Source organism: Macaca nemestrina, chromosome 11 (assembly GCF_043159975.1).
Source record: "Macaca nemestrina isolate mMacNem1 chromosome 11, mMacNem.hap1, whole genome shotgun sequence".
NCBI lineage: Eukaryota > Metazoa > Chordata > Mammalia > Primates > Cercopithecidae > Macaca > Macaca nemestrina.
Genome location: NC_092135.1, coordinates 83,488,682 through 83,509,468, shown reverse-complemented (window position 1 = coordinate 83,509,468; position 20,787 = coordinate 83,488,682). Strand labels below are relative to the sequence as shown.

Genomic DNA, 20,787 nt, shown 5'->3' with positions numbered 1-20,787 from the left:
ACCCAGGATGTGGAGACTGCAGTGAGCCAAGATTGCACCACTGCACTCCAGCCTGGGCAACAGAGTGAAACTCTGTCTCAAAAAGCAAAACAAAACAAAACAAAAACAAAAACAAAAGACATTGCCAGATTGGGAGAAAAACACCAAAAAACAAACCTCAATTGTTTGCTATTAAAAAGAGATCCACTGAAAAAGTAATGTTACAGATAGGCTGAAAGTAAAATAAATAGAAATATTGTTATTAAAATAATAATTAAGGAAGATAGATTTTGTTACAGTAACATCAAAGCAGAATTAATGCAAGAAATATTACTAAAGATGAAAAAGATATTTTACAATGATAAAATGTTTGGTCAATCAGAACTGCCTAACAATCTTAAAATATATAAAGCAAAAGTAGATAAAAATAAAGGAGAAATATGCAAATTATCTTTACATTTAAAGATTTTAACATGATAGTCATAAATTAATGGAGCAGCAAACATATATTCATATAAAATATGGAAAATTATACAATAGTATTTATCAATTTGATGTAGATCTAATACAAAATATATTATTCTCAAGTGCATATGGGCCATTTGTCGTATCTCACAAAGGACATAAAACCTTCTTTATACACACAATTTATATACATTGAAAGTTTGTGTATTTAGGTACGCATACATATGTTTATGTATATCATTTTACAAATTTGAAGAAATAAAAAATCTAATGAAAAATAAGCAAAATAATTAAAAAACCACTTCACAAAAGATGGTATCTAAATGAGTTTAATAGCATTATTTTCAGGGAAATGCAAGTGAAAATTACAATGAAATAACAGTATACTCTCGCTGAGAGTGACAACTCCAAGTGATGGTGAAGATATTAAGCAATTAAAACACTCATACATTGCTGACGGGAGGTAAATTTTTACGATTCTGAAAGAACATCTTTTTGTCAGAATCTACTAAAATTTAGCATCTTTCTATTCCTGTGATCCAAGAACCCCGCTCTTATGAATATACTTAGGAGACTTGCACATACATATTCATTTCAACTTCTTTTGTAGTTGCCCCAAACTGGAAACAACTCAGAGCTTAATGGTAGAAGAATGGGTAACTAAATGGTGGCATACAGAAACAATTGATTAGGTCACAACGATAGAAAACAATCTACTGATGTACTCAAGAATATGGATGAACTTCACAGATGATATATTGGGAAACAGAATGCAGATGCACATAAGCCCATAGAGTGTTATTCTGTAAATATGCTGAAAATCAATTTAACAACAAGCAGAGTTTATGGCGATACAAGTTAAAATAGAGGGTATGTGTTTATCTGGGAAGGAACACAAGGGACCTTTCTGGGATGTTGGAAATGTTCCATATTGATGTGGGGAGTTTTATATGTGTGCCTGTTTACTAAACAATATTGACATTATGTCATGTTTCTATATTTATGCTAGCCATCAATAAGAATTTAAATAATATGTATTTACATATCAATCTCCATTTATATCTCCATCATTATTCTCTTTATCTTCTTTGTATCTCAGTATTATTTATTAAGATGCAAAAGTACAAGATAAATTTTGTTCATGTTCAATGGACAGAAGAGTATATTTTCAATTGAGGAGAGACATTGTAATCTTCCACTTAATTATTTTTCTTCATTTTAGTAGTTTTTGTATATTGTTTATATATTATATATTAAATGTCAACATGTATCTAACTTTATAATTTAAGGTTTATCACTCATTAATGCTAGTAAATTATATCTCAGTCATTACATAATTTCACGTGTTATACTTGCTTTTTTTATTACATTTATCCTTACTCTAACACACGTGATATTAACTTACCATTCCTGTCTTGTATTTATTTGCCATAGATACTTTTGTCTAAATACTTTTTTTCAATCATTTTGACACTTTGCGTTAGTGTGATTTTACTAAAATTGCATATATCTCAGTTTGTTTTTCTTAAATCAATCTGAAAATTTCCTTGGTCTCATTTAATCTCCTTTACTAATCTCAGTTAATCTGAAGACTTCTGTATTTGATTTGCACTCTTTTGACTCACTTTAGATATTACCCATGTTGACCTCCCCATTTTTTTTTTTTTTACTTTACTTTCCCCACTTATTTTTGCATGCTTTAACAAGCTGCTATTCAATTTGTCTCCTTCTGCCTGCTGATGTGGAAATTCCTCTGTATTTTCTGTTCCCTGGATGGTTACATTTTTCCTGACCTACAAATAAATATGACTCTAATCATATTTGAAAATACAGTAGTTTTTTCTCCCCACCGAAATCTTTTCCCTATATGATAAGACTTGCTCTACTGTGCTGGCATTCACTTGGCACTAAGCCTTCATTTGCACCCTCTCAATCTCAGCACCTGTTTGCTTCAGGTGCAAGAAGTTTTTTGATAGAAGGAATGATGGGGAAGACATTAGCATTCAGGTCACATCTTCCTAATACATGTTGAAGGGTAGTTTTCAGTTTGAATTTGAAAATTTGATTATATTATCTCTCAAACGTAGACTTCCCATTTTGTATTATTTCCCATGGTGTATTGAGGGAGAGGGAAAAAAGAATGTAGGGAGGAGACTTCATTATTACTTTCTAGAGACGCAAGGAGAACAAAGTAAAAAAAAAGAATTTTTTTAATTAGTTGCAATTTTAAAAAAGCCAATATTTGTGAAATAAAATGAAATTTGGGTAGAAAGAGCAGTGAAAATCAGTATGCAGTAGTTTCACCAGTCTGCAGTTTTACTTTCTGTGTTTCAAAAAAAGGTGACTACAGTATAGTAAGATATTTTGAGGGAGAGAGGTGCCACATTCACAGAATTTTTATTAGAGGATGTTGTTATAATTGTTTTATTTTATTATTGGTTATTGTTAATATCTTACTGTGCCTAATTTCTAAATTAAAATTTATCATAGGTATATATGTTTAGGAAATATTGTACAGTATATATTGAGTTTGTACTAGCTCTGATTTCAGGCATCCACTGCGGATCTTAGAATGTATCCCTTGTAGATGAACAGGGACTACTGTATTTTGCAGGTCTTTGACAACTGTATACTAGCATTGGTCTAAAAAAGCATCTAATTGTGTTCTTACATAGAGATGGTAAGCTCTGAGATAAGAGTGATAAATTGTTTTTGACAATAAAATATGTTAAAGTCTATGAAAGAGCATTTTTAATTGCAAATTGACAAAATAGAATCATTACATATTATCTTTAAAGATGTGATAATTATATGTAAGTTTTAGAATTTTATGGAATGATTTACACAGTTTCTAATGTTCTTATCTTGGGATATAAACAGATTTCAAAACTTGTGTTTTGTTCATAACATTTTGAATATTTATTTCTCAATGAATTACCTTGCATTGACCCGCATTTAACTTGTATTCTGTCTGTTTGACTATGCTTTCTTTTTTTTTCTTTTTACTCTGCTTGTTATTTTATTCTCTTTTTGTAATCTTAGAAAGTTTAAAATCATTTGCTATTATGACAATTTCATTCTTAATATAATTTCCTGTTTCTTTTCCTTTTTCTCATTGTTCTTCTCCTCCTCCTTCTTTTTTTTCTTTGAAAATTTGATATTGGTATAGATTGAGGTGATAATCTACCTAATGAGGGACTTTTCCTTTTGTAGTAGATGTGAATAATTTCATAGAAAATTACCTGGTAATATACATATAAGTTACTTTGTTTCTCTATTTGGTATGACAAAATTTCTAAAAGTAATGAATATTTATGCTCTTGGAACTCCAAGGTAAAAGGCATTCCAAGAGAGGTCCTGCAAAGTCTGTTTCTAACCTCTCAGGCAGTCCACAGGCCAAACATGCTGCTCTTCCCAAGGGTCATGGACTAAAGACTTACAGCACACACTGACTCCTCTGCTACGACTTTCATCCATTGCAGTTCATGAAAAGTTGTGCCCACTTTGAGATAATGAGAACGTTTCTTTGTGTAATGTTTTTCATGTAAAAACACCAAATAAATATGCGATGTTTTGATGTTACTGTTTTAGGCAAAGATATTCTCTCCACTTCACTCAATCATATTTTTTAGTCAGAATATGTCATAGGGAAGACATTTGGATTTTCCAGCTTGTTGCTTTGTGTACATATCCAAGCTGCAAATACTAACGTATGATGACACTTCAGAATGAAATAGCATTTATGCTATGTTTACACGGCTTAAAGCATGCTTATCTTTAGATTTTGTTTTATGCAACAGGTTATTTTCTCATGCTGTAACTTTTTAGTACAATTTTATTGAAAAATAATGATGTCTACAAAATTTTTTAATATTAATAAAAAAGTGCTATAGAAAGAAGAATGTCCTTTCAAAGAATAACTCCCTTACAGCTCTCTTCTACCAACAACAATCTTTTCATTTTCTCTTCTAGAAAATATATTAAAACTTTGTCATATTTTATGACAAACCACATGTATTTAATTTCAAATTATTTATTCTTTATGCAAACTTTTTTAAAGTAAAATAGTTTTTATTCCTATCTATGAAAATTGTTTATGTCTTTTGAGTTAAGATTAAACACATCATAGCTTTTTGAATATTTTAGAATATTCAGTATGAAAGTTGAAACCTATTAACATTACATAGTACTTGATAAACCATTCACTTTTATTAATTTTTTCATAATATTTGGCTATTTGAAATTGTCTTTTAGTTGTAATTGCACTCCTACATTCATTAGCTACCTTATTTTTTAATTTTAAATTTTTACTTGTTTTCAAAACTTTTACTTTTCAAAGATTTGAAAGGCTTCTGCATATTCAATATAAACATTCCTTTGCTGCCAGATTTGCATGATAAAATGGCACTGAGAAGGCAATGTTTGCCCAGGCTAGAAATGATTGTTCCTTAGACAAAGGACATGCATAGTCATTTAGAGAAAGATCAAATGGAAAGTTTAACAATTTAGAATTGAGAAACTTTAAGGTTACTTAGACTACAGAGAAATTTTTATCAAGAGGAATATTTTTAAAAATAATTATTTCTGTACCTCCTTTGTGGTCATTCAATATTACAATAATACCTTTCAGGAATGCCTCTCAATAGATGTATATGAGTGGAATTAAGCTGTTATAGACCTAAAGTTTAATTTTTTGTGTGTTTGCTCAAAAACAGGCAAGAGTACTGAATTGTGTACATTATTAATTAAAAAGTAATAAGAGCAAGGATGGTTGTCTCTTTCTTCCCCTGTTAAATCTTCATCATCTACAACAGTGCCTGGCATATAGTGTTTACTGAATGAGTATTTTTCTCAGTATACTATTTTTATAACTATTTCTAATTATACATTATATTAAGATAGGCAACCGTCATAGCACTTTACATGGGAATTCCCTTTATATCACAATAAATATGTTCACACATAGTTTTTACATTTTGGACTCATATTTACAAGGTAAATATTATTACCGTTTTAAAAGAGTGAAACACTTTAAAATTTTCATTTGTTCATGATAATAGAGCTATTGTCTTTGCAAACAGGCCCAGGGAGTAATTATTTTTATTTGTCATTTGATATTGTTTTCTCTGAGCTTAAGTATCTCTTTTGTGATAAGTTCTCACCTCCAGCTGGTATTATAAATGTCTTTTTATGCTTTTTACTTAAAATTCAGTCCCAATGCTTAATCTCTGCAAATGTTTCCCACTGCACTTGGAAACTTTTACTATCTGATTTCAACTCAGTTTCAGTGGCTGGAATCTAATTAAATTCAAATTTATAATGCATCTGTTAGATGCTGAGCTCTGTCCTAGAAACTGAGGGCTCTATAGTTGAAGAGGCATTTGGGGAGACTTATATTTACATAAATGACTCTAATATATGAAAATCTTTGTTGAGTGCTGTAAAACAGCTGTGAACAAAGGCTTCTACTAAAACACAAGGAGCAATTAATTTGAGTGAGAAAGAGAACAGAGAAGGCTTCATTTTCAGATTTCACATTCAGATGTGTAATGAGTATGATATAATATGGTATATATCATGCACATGAAAATAATTTTGAAAATAACTGTACTTAAGTCTTTTCCAAAGCCCAATATACAATTCAGTATTCCCAGGAGTAGATCTTTTAATTTTAATAATTTCAGGAAAAAAATGAGATTTTTCAGTATCTTTAAATTAATTTATATTTATCCCTTTCTAGTTTGCTTGACTTGGACTTATATTGGAGATATTCATTAGTTTCAAAGTATAGGTGGGTAGGATATAATAAATCAAAAACCCTGCCGCAAGTCATTTTATGGCATCCAATAAATTGTATATTATCTCATAGAATCTACAATGGCCGGAGTCTTGGGTTATTTACCACATCTTCCTCTTTGTTGTTGTTTGGTTTGTTTTTTAGCTGACACAGACAGAAAGAAGAAGACAAGACCTACATATCTTGGAGGAAACAATTAGTGATTAGGCCTCTATGCTGATTTGTATCTGAATTAGTTGAAGAATGTAGGGAAGATAATTTGTCTCATTGGTTTTTCTGTTTTTAAATTTTTATTAAAACACTGAATGATTTACTTATGTGTTTTCTATTCTGTTCAGTAAAATTGCTCAATTTTCTTTAGGTGCATACTCTTTTAAACAATTTGGCAGTTCTTCATGGTAGAGCTTATTCTTATTAAGTGCTTTTGTCAGTTATCAAATAAATGATATGCTTCTTAAAGTGATATCCTTTGGAGGTCAAATGGTTGTCAAACGAATTCCTTTATCATCTAAATAATATGTCCTCATAATTTAAAATTTATTTCAGTGGCTAACCACAAAATTACATTAATTGATTACTTCAATATTTGCAGTGCTTGAAAACAATTGCTATAGAGAATGTCAATCAAATACAATATTCTTTGGAAGAATTATGAGGCAAAAACAGCTGCTCTTCTCCAGTGATTGCATTTATTATTTATTTATAATTTAATTTTAAGACAGTTCCATGAGAAACATTTATTTATTCTAACAAAGAGTAGAGAGAATCATAAATAATATAATGCACTAAATTATGTGCATATTTAAAAATATTTAAGGATATAAAGCAAAATGAGTTTAATATACTTCTATGTATGTATATTACTATGAGGTTTACGTTAAGAAAACACTTTGCTCTTTATTCTACATATAATATCTATTTCTTGTTATGTACCCTCTTTTAGAAATATTAAATGACAACTAGCCCTGCAATTTTTGTCTCATGGTATATTTTTCTGACGGAGTGTAATTTCTTCAGCAATATAATGCTATGCAGTGTTTCCTGTGTATTATTTTAGGAAAAAAGTTTTTACCATTTTAAATGTCATTTAAAATGACTCATTTTAATGGCTCTGTATTATGAATAATCCTATGCCAAAATTGCATGCTTGTCAAAGAGTTGTGCTACTATAATATATATCTCTCTACATTTGTATGCATTGAAATGTTTCATTTTCACAATTTTATTAGTGATGATTTTTTTGGTTAGGCATTTCCACAGTCAGGTATACAAGGCCCATCACCCCTTTTCATTCTATTAGTTCCTTATTTGCTATAAATATCCCAAGACTACGAATTTTAACATTTATAGTTGCAGTTTTCTTTGTTGCATTTTTTTAGTTTCAAGTTTTCCCTCTCTTGATAATTTGGTTTTAATGTATAAGCTACAAATACAGTTCTGATTTCTAACAGTCATAGTAGTATAGTGCTTTGCTGTACATAAAATGGAAGTAATTATTTGATATTATATCTATATATAAAATATGTAATATTTAGATTTTTATGATTCAAAGTAATATTTTGTGAAAAATGTAAAGACTTCTTTATGTCAAAGGAATAAAACATTAAGCAGACTTTTTGCTCATTTCAGTCAACGGAATTTGTGATGAACTTGTTCCATGGAGAGGGAAAGAAGGTAAGAGATGGCTGAACTGTATCTGGATAACTTATTGAAAATAAATGAATGGAAATGTAGACATTAAATTAATAAAAATGTGAGCAGATAAATAAAAAAATCATTTATTTGATCTCCTGTACCTCATTCCCCACTCCTAATTTCTAGAGAGACTAGTGAGAACTTTCTAGTATTATTCTTAAAAAATGAGATTGAATTCAGTCCAATGACATATAGAATGCTAATTGACAGATCACATTCAAAATAAAATTCACAAACAAATCAATACATGCCAGTTACGTGGGCCATTCTAAGCTACCATATATTTCCTTTTCCTGAATACAAATTTAAGTATGAGAAAAACACATGAAATACAAAAGCTTCTCACTTCTTAAGCCATACAGATGTTTAATATTTATTTCAAGCAGTTTCATTTTCTGAAAATAGCTTTATCAGTAAGATTTTCAGGTAAGTTTTTATTAAAATACTACAAAAATCAATTGCAATGGTGACTTATCCATGTAATTTTGTTATATCAGAGAAAATTATTTTTATCAAATTATCCAGAATTGCTTGAAGTGAATGATAGGTTCTTCGTTTTAATGAAATTCAGAAAAGAGAAATATATCTATAGAATTAAATAATAAAACGATGAGGGGAATATACTTACAATATTTCTCAAATGTATTAAAGCACTTGCTAACTTTTCTTTTGTGGAATATCTAATAGTTTTATTTTTGTTTCACCCCATGCCAGTATGAATCTGAGTTATGAAAAACATGGTTAGTGATATTTGAGTATTTTTGCTTTCAACATCATCCAAGGCTTTTCCAAAATTTTGTGAATAAATACAAAGAAAAATAAGTTATTTTTGAACTACCATGTCAATAACATATCTAAAAAAACTTTTTTCAATCAATTTAAAATTTTAAAGTTTCTATGAATGTTACTGAAATTACCCTATTCCTAATGTTAATATTGTTAATAATAGTGATAATATTAATACTGTTAAAAATGTTAATGACATTATATCACATTAATACAAAATACAACAAATATAGCTTGTTTTTCATGAGCTGATACTAAAATCTAGGCTGGAACAGAGGGTTTTGGCATTTGTTAAAATAATAAATAAAAGCATATTGTTTAGTCTTCACAGTTTATATTTTATGTACATGTTAGATCAAGTCAATAAAACTCTGTAAAGAAAGGGTTAATTTTATTGTATGGGGCACTTAAATCATAATAGTGTGGTCTACTGATAATGGAATTGTATATGCAACATTTCTAAGCAGAGTAAAAATGAAGAATAATGTATGATATACTTTGAAAGAAGAAGAGTTTACGAAACTACTGCAAGCAAATAGTCTTTGATAAAAGTTATTCCTGGATGTAACAACACAGTTAAAGATCAGCAATTTCAGTAAATGGCATAATCAATATCATATTTGTTTGCTAGGCACAAAGACTTTAAATACAGTAAAAAAAAAAAAAAACTAAACAGGTACTTTGGTATTCACTGGGAAAATAATTTCAAAAACACTTTTGCTGTTAAGTATTCTCTTGCTTTGGTACACTCAGTTATAATGTCCAAATAAATCCACAATTCTATAGAGTCAAGCACTATCTTCTTCCAGATAATGGAAGAATAAATATACCAAATAAACTCACCCTACAATTTTCACTATTCAGAATACGTATGAGTTACTAAAAGCTGCATATAAAATTACTATATGGAGTTGGATATGTAAATAAACATGATAGAGTTCAATAAAATCACAAAAGCAAGTTTTAGAATAGCTGAAGATCTATTTAAAATACATTTGTCTTAACCAAAAGAGTTTCTGCTTCCACCAGACACATATAAAGAATACTTCGTTGGCCAAATACGCATACATTGACAAACACACATCACGCAAACACAAACACATGCATGCACGTACACGCACACAATTAATGCAACTTTTTTGCACATTACCATTTAATACATTTTGAATATTTAGTGATGACTATATTTGTAGATTTAAAATGTCAATTATAATGGAACATAATGGGTTCAATAAAGGCGAGATAGTAGAAATATTTGAGTTGTATTTCTTTAAAATAATAATTGAATATTTTAAAATGAATCCACCTACTACTTGCTCACATGATTTTTACATAATTTGTGATATGTGTCCCCAACCAAATCTTATCTCAAATTGTAACCCCATGTGTCAAGGAAGGAACTTAGTAGGAGGTGATTAGATCACAGGGGCTGTTTCCCTTATGCTGTTCTCATGATAGTGAGTGAGTTCTCACAAGATCTGATGGTTTAAAGTGTATAGCTTTCTTCTCTTTCTCTCCTGCCTTGCCATGGTAAGATGTGTTTTGTTTCGACTTCTGCCACGATTGTAAGTTTCCTGAGGAATCAATTATACCTCTTTTCTTTTAAGTTACCCAGTCTCTGGTAGTCCTTTATAGCAGTATGAAAATGGACTAGTACAGTTTGCATCTCAACATATCACATGGTCAGTTAGAAAAAGTAAAATAAATTAAGATGTGTTCATTTATATATGCAGTCTTACATATGCAGTTCAGTAGACAGGTTACTGAAAATTATACATAAAATAGGTAACAGCATTTTGGCCCCAAGTTCTTTTGATAAATTAATCATTCTGATCCTGTTGGCCATCTTTAATTTGATCCCCAATTTCCTTTCAATGTTAATATTTTATAGTTTGACTCTCATGATAGTTCATCTCTTTCTTCCTTTATGCAAATATTTATTACATACCTTTTATGTTTTGGGAGCATTTCTAACCCCATACTGGTGAACAAGATGGATAAAACATGGAACATACATTTAAGTGTGGGGTAAACAAACATAATTTTCTGTGTCTCTGTTGCAAAGGCTTTTTTATTTGTTCGTTTCTTCTTTTCCCCTCTTTCCTTTTCTTTATTCAACCCTTTACAAATGTAAAAACTAAGGTTCATGAGTCATACAAAAAAATAGGATATAGGCCAGATTTGGCACAGCAGGCTATAGTTTGCCAACACTTGTTACAGTTCAATGGTGTCACAATGTTCGGTTTTGGTTGTCATTATAAAGACAGGGAAACTTATTGGCAAAGGGACAAACATGTCTGACATCCTACAAATAATAGAACAATCTTAAAAAATAAAGATTATAATTGAATGTCTAATAAGACTTTGAGTTATCCTAATCCCAGTCATTAAATTGAAATATTTGATAATAGTGACATGTACTAAAATACTTTATCTTAGAAATTAACACAAATTATGTTTGCAAGATTTTAAAATTCATTAAAATTTCTAAAAATAAAACTAAGAATAGTACTTTTTGCTGCTGTTATTAGGAATCATGACTAAAAATTATTCATCAGAAACTGCATATGGAAATCAATTAATAAATACAATGTATTAGCATGAGTCTGCATTTATAACTGTATCACATTCACTATAATTTTTAAGAATAAAATTATATTTTTTGTTTCTTCTAATATATTGTTATTTTATTTTAAATTACTCTTGTTTTATTTTCCTTTATGTAACAGTCAAGAAATCAAATGCACACCCACCTACACATACAGGCAAAGGCAATTATATCATAAGTATTTTATGTTATTTCTGAATTTCATTTTACAATAGGAGTTTGATTAATTTAATTTTAGCCAGATTCTATCTTGGTTGTATTCTATTATCAAAAAATGACATGATGAAAGTAAAAGAAAGAAAAATGATGAATTTCTACATTTGATTATTCTATATGTATGTGCACGCTCGCGCGTGCGCGCGCACGCGCACACACACACACACACACACACACACACACACACACAGAGGCATGTGCCACAATGCCTGGCCATTTTTTTTTTTCTTAGAGATGGAGTCTTCCTATGTTGTTCAGTATTTATATATTTTAAGACATATGTTTTTCTATGATTACACAGAATTGGTTAGAATTTTAATTATTTGCCCAGTCAGTTTGCTCATCAAAATCAGTGAGAAGCAAAATGTTATCTAATATGTATTTGGCAATATTGTTTTGAAAACTGTTTAGTCCTTACTGTATGTTCATTATTCTGAACCCTTCTGAAGTTAGGTCGCTTTTCTCATTTCACCCATTAACTTATTTAAACTTTACTTCCTTGCTAGCCTTTGTGAAATATACAATTGTAATGTTTTAAGCATTAGGGACACTATCACAAAAGTTATCATCTTAAAATCACACATGACTAGTGAATAACAGGTAATGTGAATTGAAAATAAAAGTTATCCACTTTCGTATGTAAGTGGTAACTTTAACATTCATTTTATATTTTACTCATAAAAAATAGCTGCTTTCCTGAGACAGGTTAAATAAGATCATCTAACAGTAAGTTCAACCTTGTTTCTTTCTATCCAAATACTGTATTATGTGGTTAGATATTTCCACATGAAATTGTGGGGTTTTTGGCTGAGGTTAGTATAATATCCTACCTAGGTTGAAGCCCTCTAGTGACCTCAAGAGAGATGGAATCACAAGAAAGTTTAGAGACAAACAGCCATTATGTGAAAAAGAATATCAACTAACGAGTCTCAAGTGTTTAAAAAATACCTAATACTCTGAAGTTTATGAGTTCAGATTCTTTTAGAATTCTTTTCTTCTTCAGTTGACATTGAAAAGGAACTAGTACATTTCTAGGTGCTCTTGAAATTATCCTTGTGACTCTAAACTTCTAAATGGAATCAGTTTAATATTCAATCCTAAAATGAAAATTGTGTTTATTCTTCCAATAATGCTGTCAGACAGTTTTCTAGGTCCTAGATATGGATGTGGGAACAAGAAAACAAGGTTTGTGATCTTGTATAATGTGTATTCTAATATATATGGTGGGAGATGGTGATGGGAAGACAATCAACAAAAACATATATTATTTTAAAAATTAAGTTTAATGCTAAGTGCTAAGACAAAAGCACATATGAGAGGATGGAAGGCCTGGTAATTGGTCAGGGAGTCTTCATTGAGTCATCGATGTTTTAGCTTAGATGTGAAATGCAAGAGAGAACCAGCCATATAGCAAGGCATCCAGGCAGAGGGAACTGCCAATGCAATTGTCAAGGCAGAAAAAAATAAGTTTTTGCGATGTTTTAGAAATGCAATGGCCTATAAAGTTTCAAGTCAGTGACTAAAGTTGACAGAGGTAGGTTGAAAGTGTCTTTGGAAAGGTAGGTAGTGAGATTACAAAGGACACTGAAGAGTAAAATAAGGAGTTTAGATTTTAAGTAAAACAGAAATTTACCAGAATACTTTGAGCAATTGAGTATCATCATCCAGAAATGGCATGGAGAAATTTTTATAATAGTGGAATAATAAGAAGCCTATGGAAGAGGCTATTGCTGTTACCCAAACCAAAGAGAATTATGACATAGTTGGAATGGTAGCTGTGGATAGAGATTGAATTACAATTTTGGTTTTAGAATAACCAAAATTTATACACACAAGAAATACATAAGCTCCATAAAAGTAAAAAATACATCAGTTTATAAACGTTTGTTGAATGAATGTGTAGTTTAGATATGTGTATTAAGGGAAAAAGATAATTCAAAAATACCTGCTAGATTGGAGACTCGAAACTGTAACTGATGATTCCATTTACTAAGGAGGATATAAGACTGACTTGTAGTCCTTTAATATTAATAGTCTGTAGCTGCTATTCCATTGTCTTCTGTCTTCTAATATTGAAGACACTGGAACTCACAAACATATTTTAAATTTATAGACAATTTTTTATTTTGCTTGGAAGCTCCTTAGATTTTCCCTTTGTATTAAGAGCTCATATATTTTATCAGGATATGGTTAGTTATAACATTTGTTACAACAATCTTCTCTGGAACTAGATTGACCCTAAAAACTAGAAGACTCATACCTAAAAGTAGTTTATCCCATAATTTACAGGTGAGAATTAAAAATGGAAGTTTTTGAACTAAAAGAATAACAAAAGTGTTATTTTTTAACAAATAGAGGAACATAAGATTTATGAATTAAACTGAATATAAATAAGATATAATCAGAAATGTATCTTTAGTCACAGTATTTATTGAATTTATTTTATATGTAACTTAGGTAAATAATCACTTATTTTAAATAGTATTTATTTTATATAATTTTAAATGCTCTAGGGACATGAATATATATGTATAAACACTGAACTCTTTATTATATTAATATGTTGAACATTAGAAAAATTAGTAAGATCTTATACAGGCATATCTCATTTTATTGTGATTTGCTTTCCTGCACGTAGCAGATACTGAGTTTTACAAATTGAAGATTTGTGGCAACCCTGCATCCAGCAAGTCTCTCTATACCATTTTTTTCAACAGCATGCGCTCACTTGGTGTCTCTGTTATATTTTGATAATTCTTGCAATATTTCAAACTTTTTCATTATTATCATATCTGTTATGCTGATCTGTGATAAGTGATCTTTGATGTTCCTATTATGTTGGGTTGTTATGAACCATACCTATATTAGGTGGCAAACTTAATCACTACATTTGTGTGTTCTCACTGCTCCCCCAACCGGTCATTTCCCCATCTCTCTCCCACTCATCATGTTTTTTTTATTTCCTAAGACAAAAGATATTGAAATTATACCAATTAATAACGCTGCAATACCCTCTAAATGTTCAAGTGAAAGGAAGAACCACATGTCTCTCATTTTAAATCAAAAGGTAGACATGATTAAGCTTAGTGAGGAAGGTGCTTTGAAATCGGAGACAGGCCGAAAGGTCTTGCATCAGTTAGCCAAGCTGTGATTGCAAAGAAAAAGTTCTTGAAAATTTAAAAGGATACTCCCACGAACACATGAATAATAAAAGAGCAAAAAAGCCTTATTGTTGATATGGAGAAAGTTTTGGAGGTCTGAATACAAGTTAAATCAGTCATAACATTCCCCTAAGTCAAAGCTTAATTCAGAGCAAGGTACTAACACTCTTTAATTCTATGAAGACTGAGATAAGTAAGGAAGCTCCAGGAAAAAATGCATGAGGCTAGCAGGAGTTGGTTCATGAAGTTGAAAGAAAGAAGCTGTCTCCATAACACAAAATTGCAAGGGGAAGCAGCAAGTGCTGATGTAGAAGGTGTAGCAAGTTGTCCTGAAGACCCAGCTAAGATAATTGATGAAGGTGACTACACTAAACAACAGATTTTCAATGTAAATAAAACAGCCTTATGTTGGAAGATGCCTTCTGGAACTTTTATACCTAAGAGATGTTAATACCTGCCTTCAAAGCTTCAAAGGTGTGACTAACTCTCTTATTAGAAACTAACGCAGCTGGAAACTTTAAGTTGAACCCAATCCTCATACGATTACAAAAATTTTAAGATTCTTAAAAATTATGCTAAATCTGTCTGTCTGTGCTTTATAAATGGGAGAATAAATCCTGAATGGTAGCACATCTGTTTACAGCATGGTACACTGAATATTTTAAGCTCAGTGTTGAGACCTACTACTTAGAAAAAAAACATTATTTTCAATGTATTACTGCTTATTAATAATGCACCTAGTCACCCAAGAGCTATGATGGAGATGGACAGGGAGATTAATGCTATTTTCATGCCTGCTAATACAACATTGATTCTGCAGCCCATGGATCAAGACGTAATTTTGACTTTCAAGGCTTATTATTTAAGAAATACATTTAATAAGACTATAGCTGCCATAGATAGATTCCTCTAATGGCTCTGGGCAAAGTAAACTGAAAATCTGGTGGAAAGGAGTCACCATCCCAGATGTCATTAAGAACATTCATGATTCATGGGAGGAAGTTAAAATACCAACATGAATAACAACTTAATCTAAGTTGATTCCAATCTTCGTGGATAACTTTGAGAGATTCAAGACATTAGTGGAGAAAGTAACTGTAGAAGTGGCGGAAAAAGCAAGAGAACTAGAATTACAAGTAAGAACTTGGAGATGTAACTAAACTGGTGCAATCTCATGAGAAAATTGAATGGGTGAGAAATTCCTTCTTATGAATGAGCAAAGAAAGTTGTTTCTTGAGATAGAATCTAATCCTGGTAGAGGTGCTATGAACATTGCTGAAATAACAACAAAGGACTTATAATATTCCATACTCTTAGTTGACAAAGCTGTGGGTGGGTTTGAGAGGATGGATTACAGCTTTGAAAAATGCTGTACTCTGAGTAAAATGCTATCAAACAGCATTGGATGCTACAGAAAAATCTTTCAAGAAAGGAAGAGTCAATCAATGTGGCAAACTTTGTTGTTGTCTTGTCTTAATAGATTGCTATAGCCAACTCAACCTCCAGGAAACACCATCCTGATCAGTCAGCAGCCATAAATGTTAAGGTAAGATCCTCTACTAGCAAAAAGTTTAGGACTCGCGGAAGGTTCAGATGATCATTAGCATTTATTATCAATAAAGTATTTTAAAATTAAGTATATACATTATTTTGTAGGCAAAATAGCATTGCATATATAGACTACTGTATAATGTAAACATAACTTCTATACGCACTTAAAAATCAGAAAATCTGTGTGACTTGCTTTATTGAGATACTCGTTTTATTGCAGTGTTCTGGTACTGAAACCATATCTTTGAGGTACGCCTGCATATTGAATAAGTAAAGAACATGAAAAATGGCATATCCATGTAAAATGTTAAAGTAGTTACTGGATCTAGTAATTTAATATGTATTGTAGAGCTGTGAGTATATCTGTTTTAGAGTTTAAAAGTATATTTCCCTGGAAGTATTCTTAAATATTTCCTGGAAGTAGTAAGTAGAGACAGAGGGTCCAATGGTTTACATTCAATGTCTTCTTTCTTTGTTTTAATTTTCATTAAAAATTATTTCAAATATCCTCCTTGTTTACCTTAAAAATTTGTGTGTCTGAGCATTTTTATAGATTTATATTTCTGTTTTATATTTGTATATGTTTTTAGATAGGATAAATTACTCTAATATTTTCCACATATTCTTTCAAAAAGTGTCGGTTTTCAGAATTTTCTTGTGAACACAAATTAATTTATAGTTGTATGGGCTATTTTCATATTATTACGAGTATTTAAATTTATATAATCAAGTATGAGTGAACTGATATGTAGCATCTCAGCAATTTTTCTCCATGTTTTATGGATAACATGGTAAATTACATAAGAGCTAGAATGTTAAACATCTTTTAAATAAACATTTTAAACAAATGTTTGGGAGCAAAGCAAGCCAGTTTTTTCATTACGAATTAAAGAACGCTGTTGGAAGTTTGGGAATATATATAAATAGTACAGTAGAAAAAAAAAAGTTCTCAAATAAGGGAAAAGCTCTTAATAAGGACATTAGTTGAGTCCTTTCCCTGCATTTATTTCCACCAAAATATAGTTTCCCTTTGGGAAAATTCACCCTTTTCCACTTTGTAGAATTTAGAGCGTATGTTTTGGAGGGGTGGGGGTTGATGCTGAGCTCATTCAGGCCTTTATTGGTGGTTCCCTAATGGTAGAAAACAATAAATTCTTCAATTCCCTGGCCATAATTATTATTTCAGTTATGGGCCAGTGGCCAATTCTGGCCAATGAGAGTGAGAAAATCTCACTTAATAGAAGTCACCAGAAACATCTCTCACTGAATGTAAAAGAAAAAAAAAATGCCTCTAAATTAAAGCAGTCTTAAGATGAAGTTAAAAATCATAGAAAACTGTTCAAGGATTTAAAAAATTTCTTCCTGACAGTATCTTTAAAAAAATCTTAAAAAATTCTTCCTTATCTTTTATCAACTATATCAAAAGTTGTCAAGAATGTCCTCATATATTTAAAAGCAGTTATATGTTTATTTCAGCTTTTCAGTTTTACATATATATTTTTTATATATATACACACACACACATAATTTTCATATACATATGTGTCGAGAAAGTTATGAGAAAAAACTCCTTGGCCAAATATGAAAGAAATAAAACAGATATAATAAGTCACTATAGAAAAGAATTTTAAAGTTAAGTAGAAAAAGACAATAAAATAGAAAGGTTTTTTAAAACACATTATGAGAGATGTAGGAAATACAAACCTGGAACATAACAAAGGTAGTTAGGAATTTTTCAAAGAAGATAAAGCATATGACAACTCTTCAATATATGTACTCAAAGGAATAATTAGACTAGGTCTGCCTACAATATTTCTTTCTTTAATGAATTATATCTCATTTTATAGAAAAAATCTATGTCTAATAATTATTTCAGCTTTTCTCAATGTTCAAGCTTGTCATCTACTTCAAATAACACAAAAGATAAAAACATACTTTGAATAAGCTTAAAGTTATTGAAAACTTCTACTGGAATTACCTCAATATATTCTTTGTATATTTAGTAAATATGATGTGTGTTTCATTATGGTAAGATGTCCAAGGTAACTATTGGTTTGTATAAAACACTTAAAAATGATACAAAATGAATAACAAATTTACCTTTTCTTGAGATGGTAAGCTTACTATTACCTTTGAAAAAGATATTCAAAAGGTATGATGTGTGGAAATATAATGGCATGCTTGTATAATAAGGGCTTAACTAGATTGTATACTATAGTAAAGTTTTAAAATATAGTTGTTGCAAGATTTATTCTAAATAAGTAAATACTAAAAAAAGATGTGCTCTTCAGTAACAGAATACCACTATTCTATTCTGGCATTAACAGACACCATTTTCCATTTCCAGAATAAAATTAGTGCAAAGAGCCGTATTTTCCAAGTATAAAACATGAGTAGGATGACTCCAGAACTTCAATAATAGTTTTTTTGCTGTCAGGAAAATCAGCGGGGGCTGCAGCCAAAAGCACTGGAGCTAGTTAACAGCATAAACGTTTCTAGAAAAGAACATATTCTGAAGTGAGATATTTTAGTTCAACATTCTTCAAAATTTACCTTCTATATATGGATTTGAGTAAGGCTTTACTTTAGAGGTTGCTAAATAGAACATAAGGGGATTGGAGACTCTCTCTATGTAGACAAGTTTTTAATCACAATAATTAAAGTCAGTTTGTCAAAAGATACCTCAGGTGGTGCAACTATCTCACTCCAACTTATGTTGTACCTTGCTTTAAAAAAGAATTAACCTTTTGAATATAAACAAATGTGATGTCTATTTTCTAAGAAATCCCGTTTTATAATGAATGTATTTTTGTATATATTTATATATATATACATAAATGGAATAAGCCATATTTTAATAATTACATAAACCATTTTTTAAACCAAGAGAGGAACACTAAATTTATTATAAGCAGAAGGACAATGAAAATAGTTGCCATATATATGTGTGTGTGTGTATGTGTATATATACATGTGAATATATATGTATATATATACGTGTGTATATATAAGTGTATATATATAAGCTATGGAATACTATTCAGCCAAAAAAGGGTGAAATCATGCCTTTTGGAAAAACCTGAATGAAACTGAAAGCCATTATCTTCAGTGAAATAACTCAGGAACAGAAAGTAAAATACTGCATGTTCTCACCTATAAGTGGGAGCTAAATAGTGTGTACATATGGACACAGAGTAGGAGCTAAATAATGTGTACACATGGACAGAGAGTGAAATAATAGACATTGGAGACTGGGAAAGGTGGGAGGGTGAGAGGAGGGTCAGGAATAAGAAATGACCTAATGGATACAATGTACACTATTCAGATTGTGATTACACTAAAAGCCCAGATGTCACCACTATGCAATATATCTGTGCAAGAAAACTGTACTTGTACCCCCAAATCAATAAAAGAAATAATTTTAAAAATAAATAAATAAATTTGTATGCTTAGTAACAGAATTGCTTTTAAAGAATAAAAACTATGTTTTTAATACAGTAAATCTCTCAAATTCCAGGAACCAATATTTATTGATTTATGTTATTGATATTCTCATTTAAATTTTGTGACAATATGTCAGAATCTCCAAATTTTGTAACTGTTTTTATGTGCCTGTAGGTAATTTCATCTTGAATTTTGGACATTTTAATATAATTATTAGCAGTCATTAAGTGATTACCTTCTTATAAGGATAGTGCTATCTAGTATATAGTGCCAATAAATATTAGTTTTATTACTCTTATTAGTGCAATAAAATATGAATTTACAAGGTGCAGAGTGGGTTTAGGGTAAGGAACACAGGAGTCTATAGAGATGGAGAGGAATGCAGAATGGATATGAATGTAGATATTGATATAGATATAGACATAGGACTAGAAATAGATATAAACAGACATAGATATTGAGTAGATGTCGATAAAGATAGAGACATGGGAATGGATGTAGGTATAAATATGTGAATGATATATTGGTCATATAGATATAGACATTGATATAGTGTATTAGTTCATTTTCACACTGCAGATAAAGACATACCCAAAAAAGGTTTAATTGAACTTACAGTTCCATATGACTGGGGAGGCCACAGAGTCATGCTGGGAGGTGAAAGGCACTTCTTACATGGCAGCGGCAAGAGAAAAATGAGGAAAAAGCAAAAGCAGAAAGCCCTGAAAAACCCATCAGACCTCGTGAGACTTATTCTCTATCATGAGAAGAGCACAGGAAAGACTGGCCCCATGATTCAACCACTTCCCCCTGGGTCCCTCCCACAACACGTGAGAATTCTGGGAGATACAATTCAAGTGAGCTTTTGGTGGGGACCAGCCAAACCATACCATTCTGCCCCTGGGCCCTCCAAATCTCACGTCCTCACATTTCAAAACTGATCATGCCTTCTCCATAGTTCCCCAAAGTCTTAACTCATTTCAGTATTAACCCAAAAGCCCACAGTCCAAAGTCTCATCTGAGTCAAGTCCAGTCCTTCCACCTATGAGCCTGTAAAACAAAAGCAAGCTAGTAGTTACTTCCTA

The 20,787-nt window shown here is 30.8% G+C and overlaps 1 long non-coding RNA gene across 1 annotated transcript in view; it reads left to right on the top strand.

The window, feature by feature from the left end:
- Positions 1-16,254, top strand: part of LOC105468263 (uncharacterized) — a 29,588-nt gene extending 13,334 nt beyond the window's left edge. The window contains exons 2-3 of the long non-coding RNA XR_979415.2: positions 7,871-7,915; positions 16,188-16,254. This is a non-coding gene — a long non-coding RNA (uncharacterized lncRNA). The remainder of the gene's footprint in view (positions 1-7,870; positions 7,916-16,187) is intronic.
- The last annotated feature ends 4,533 nt before the right edge of the window (positions 16,255-20,787 follow it).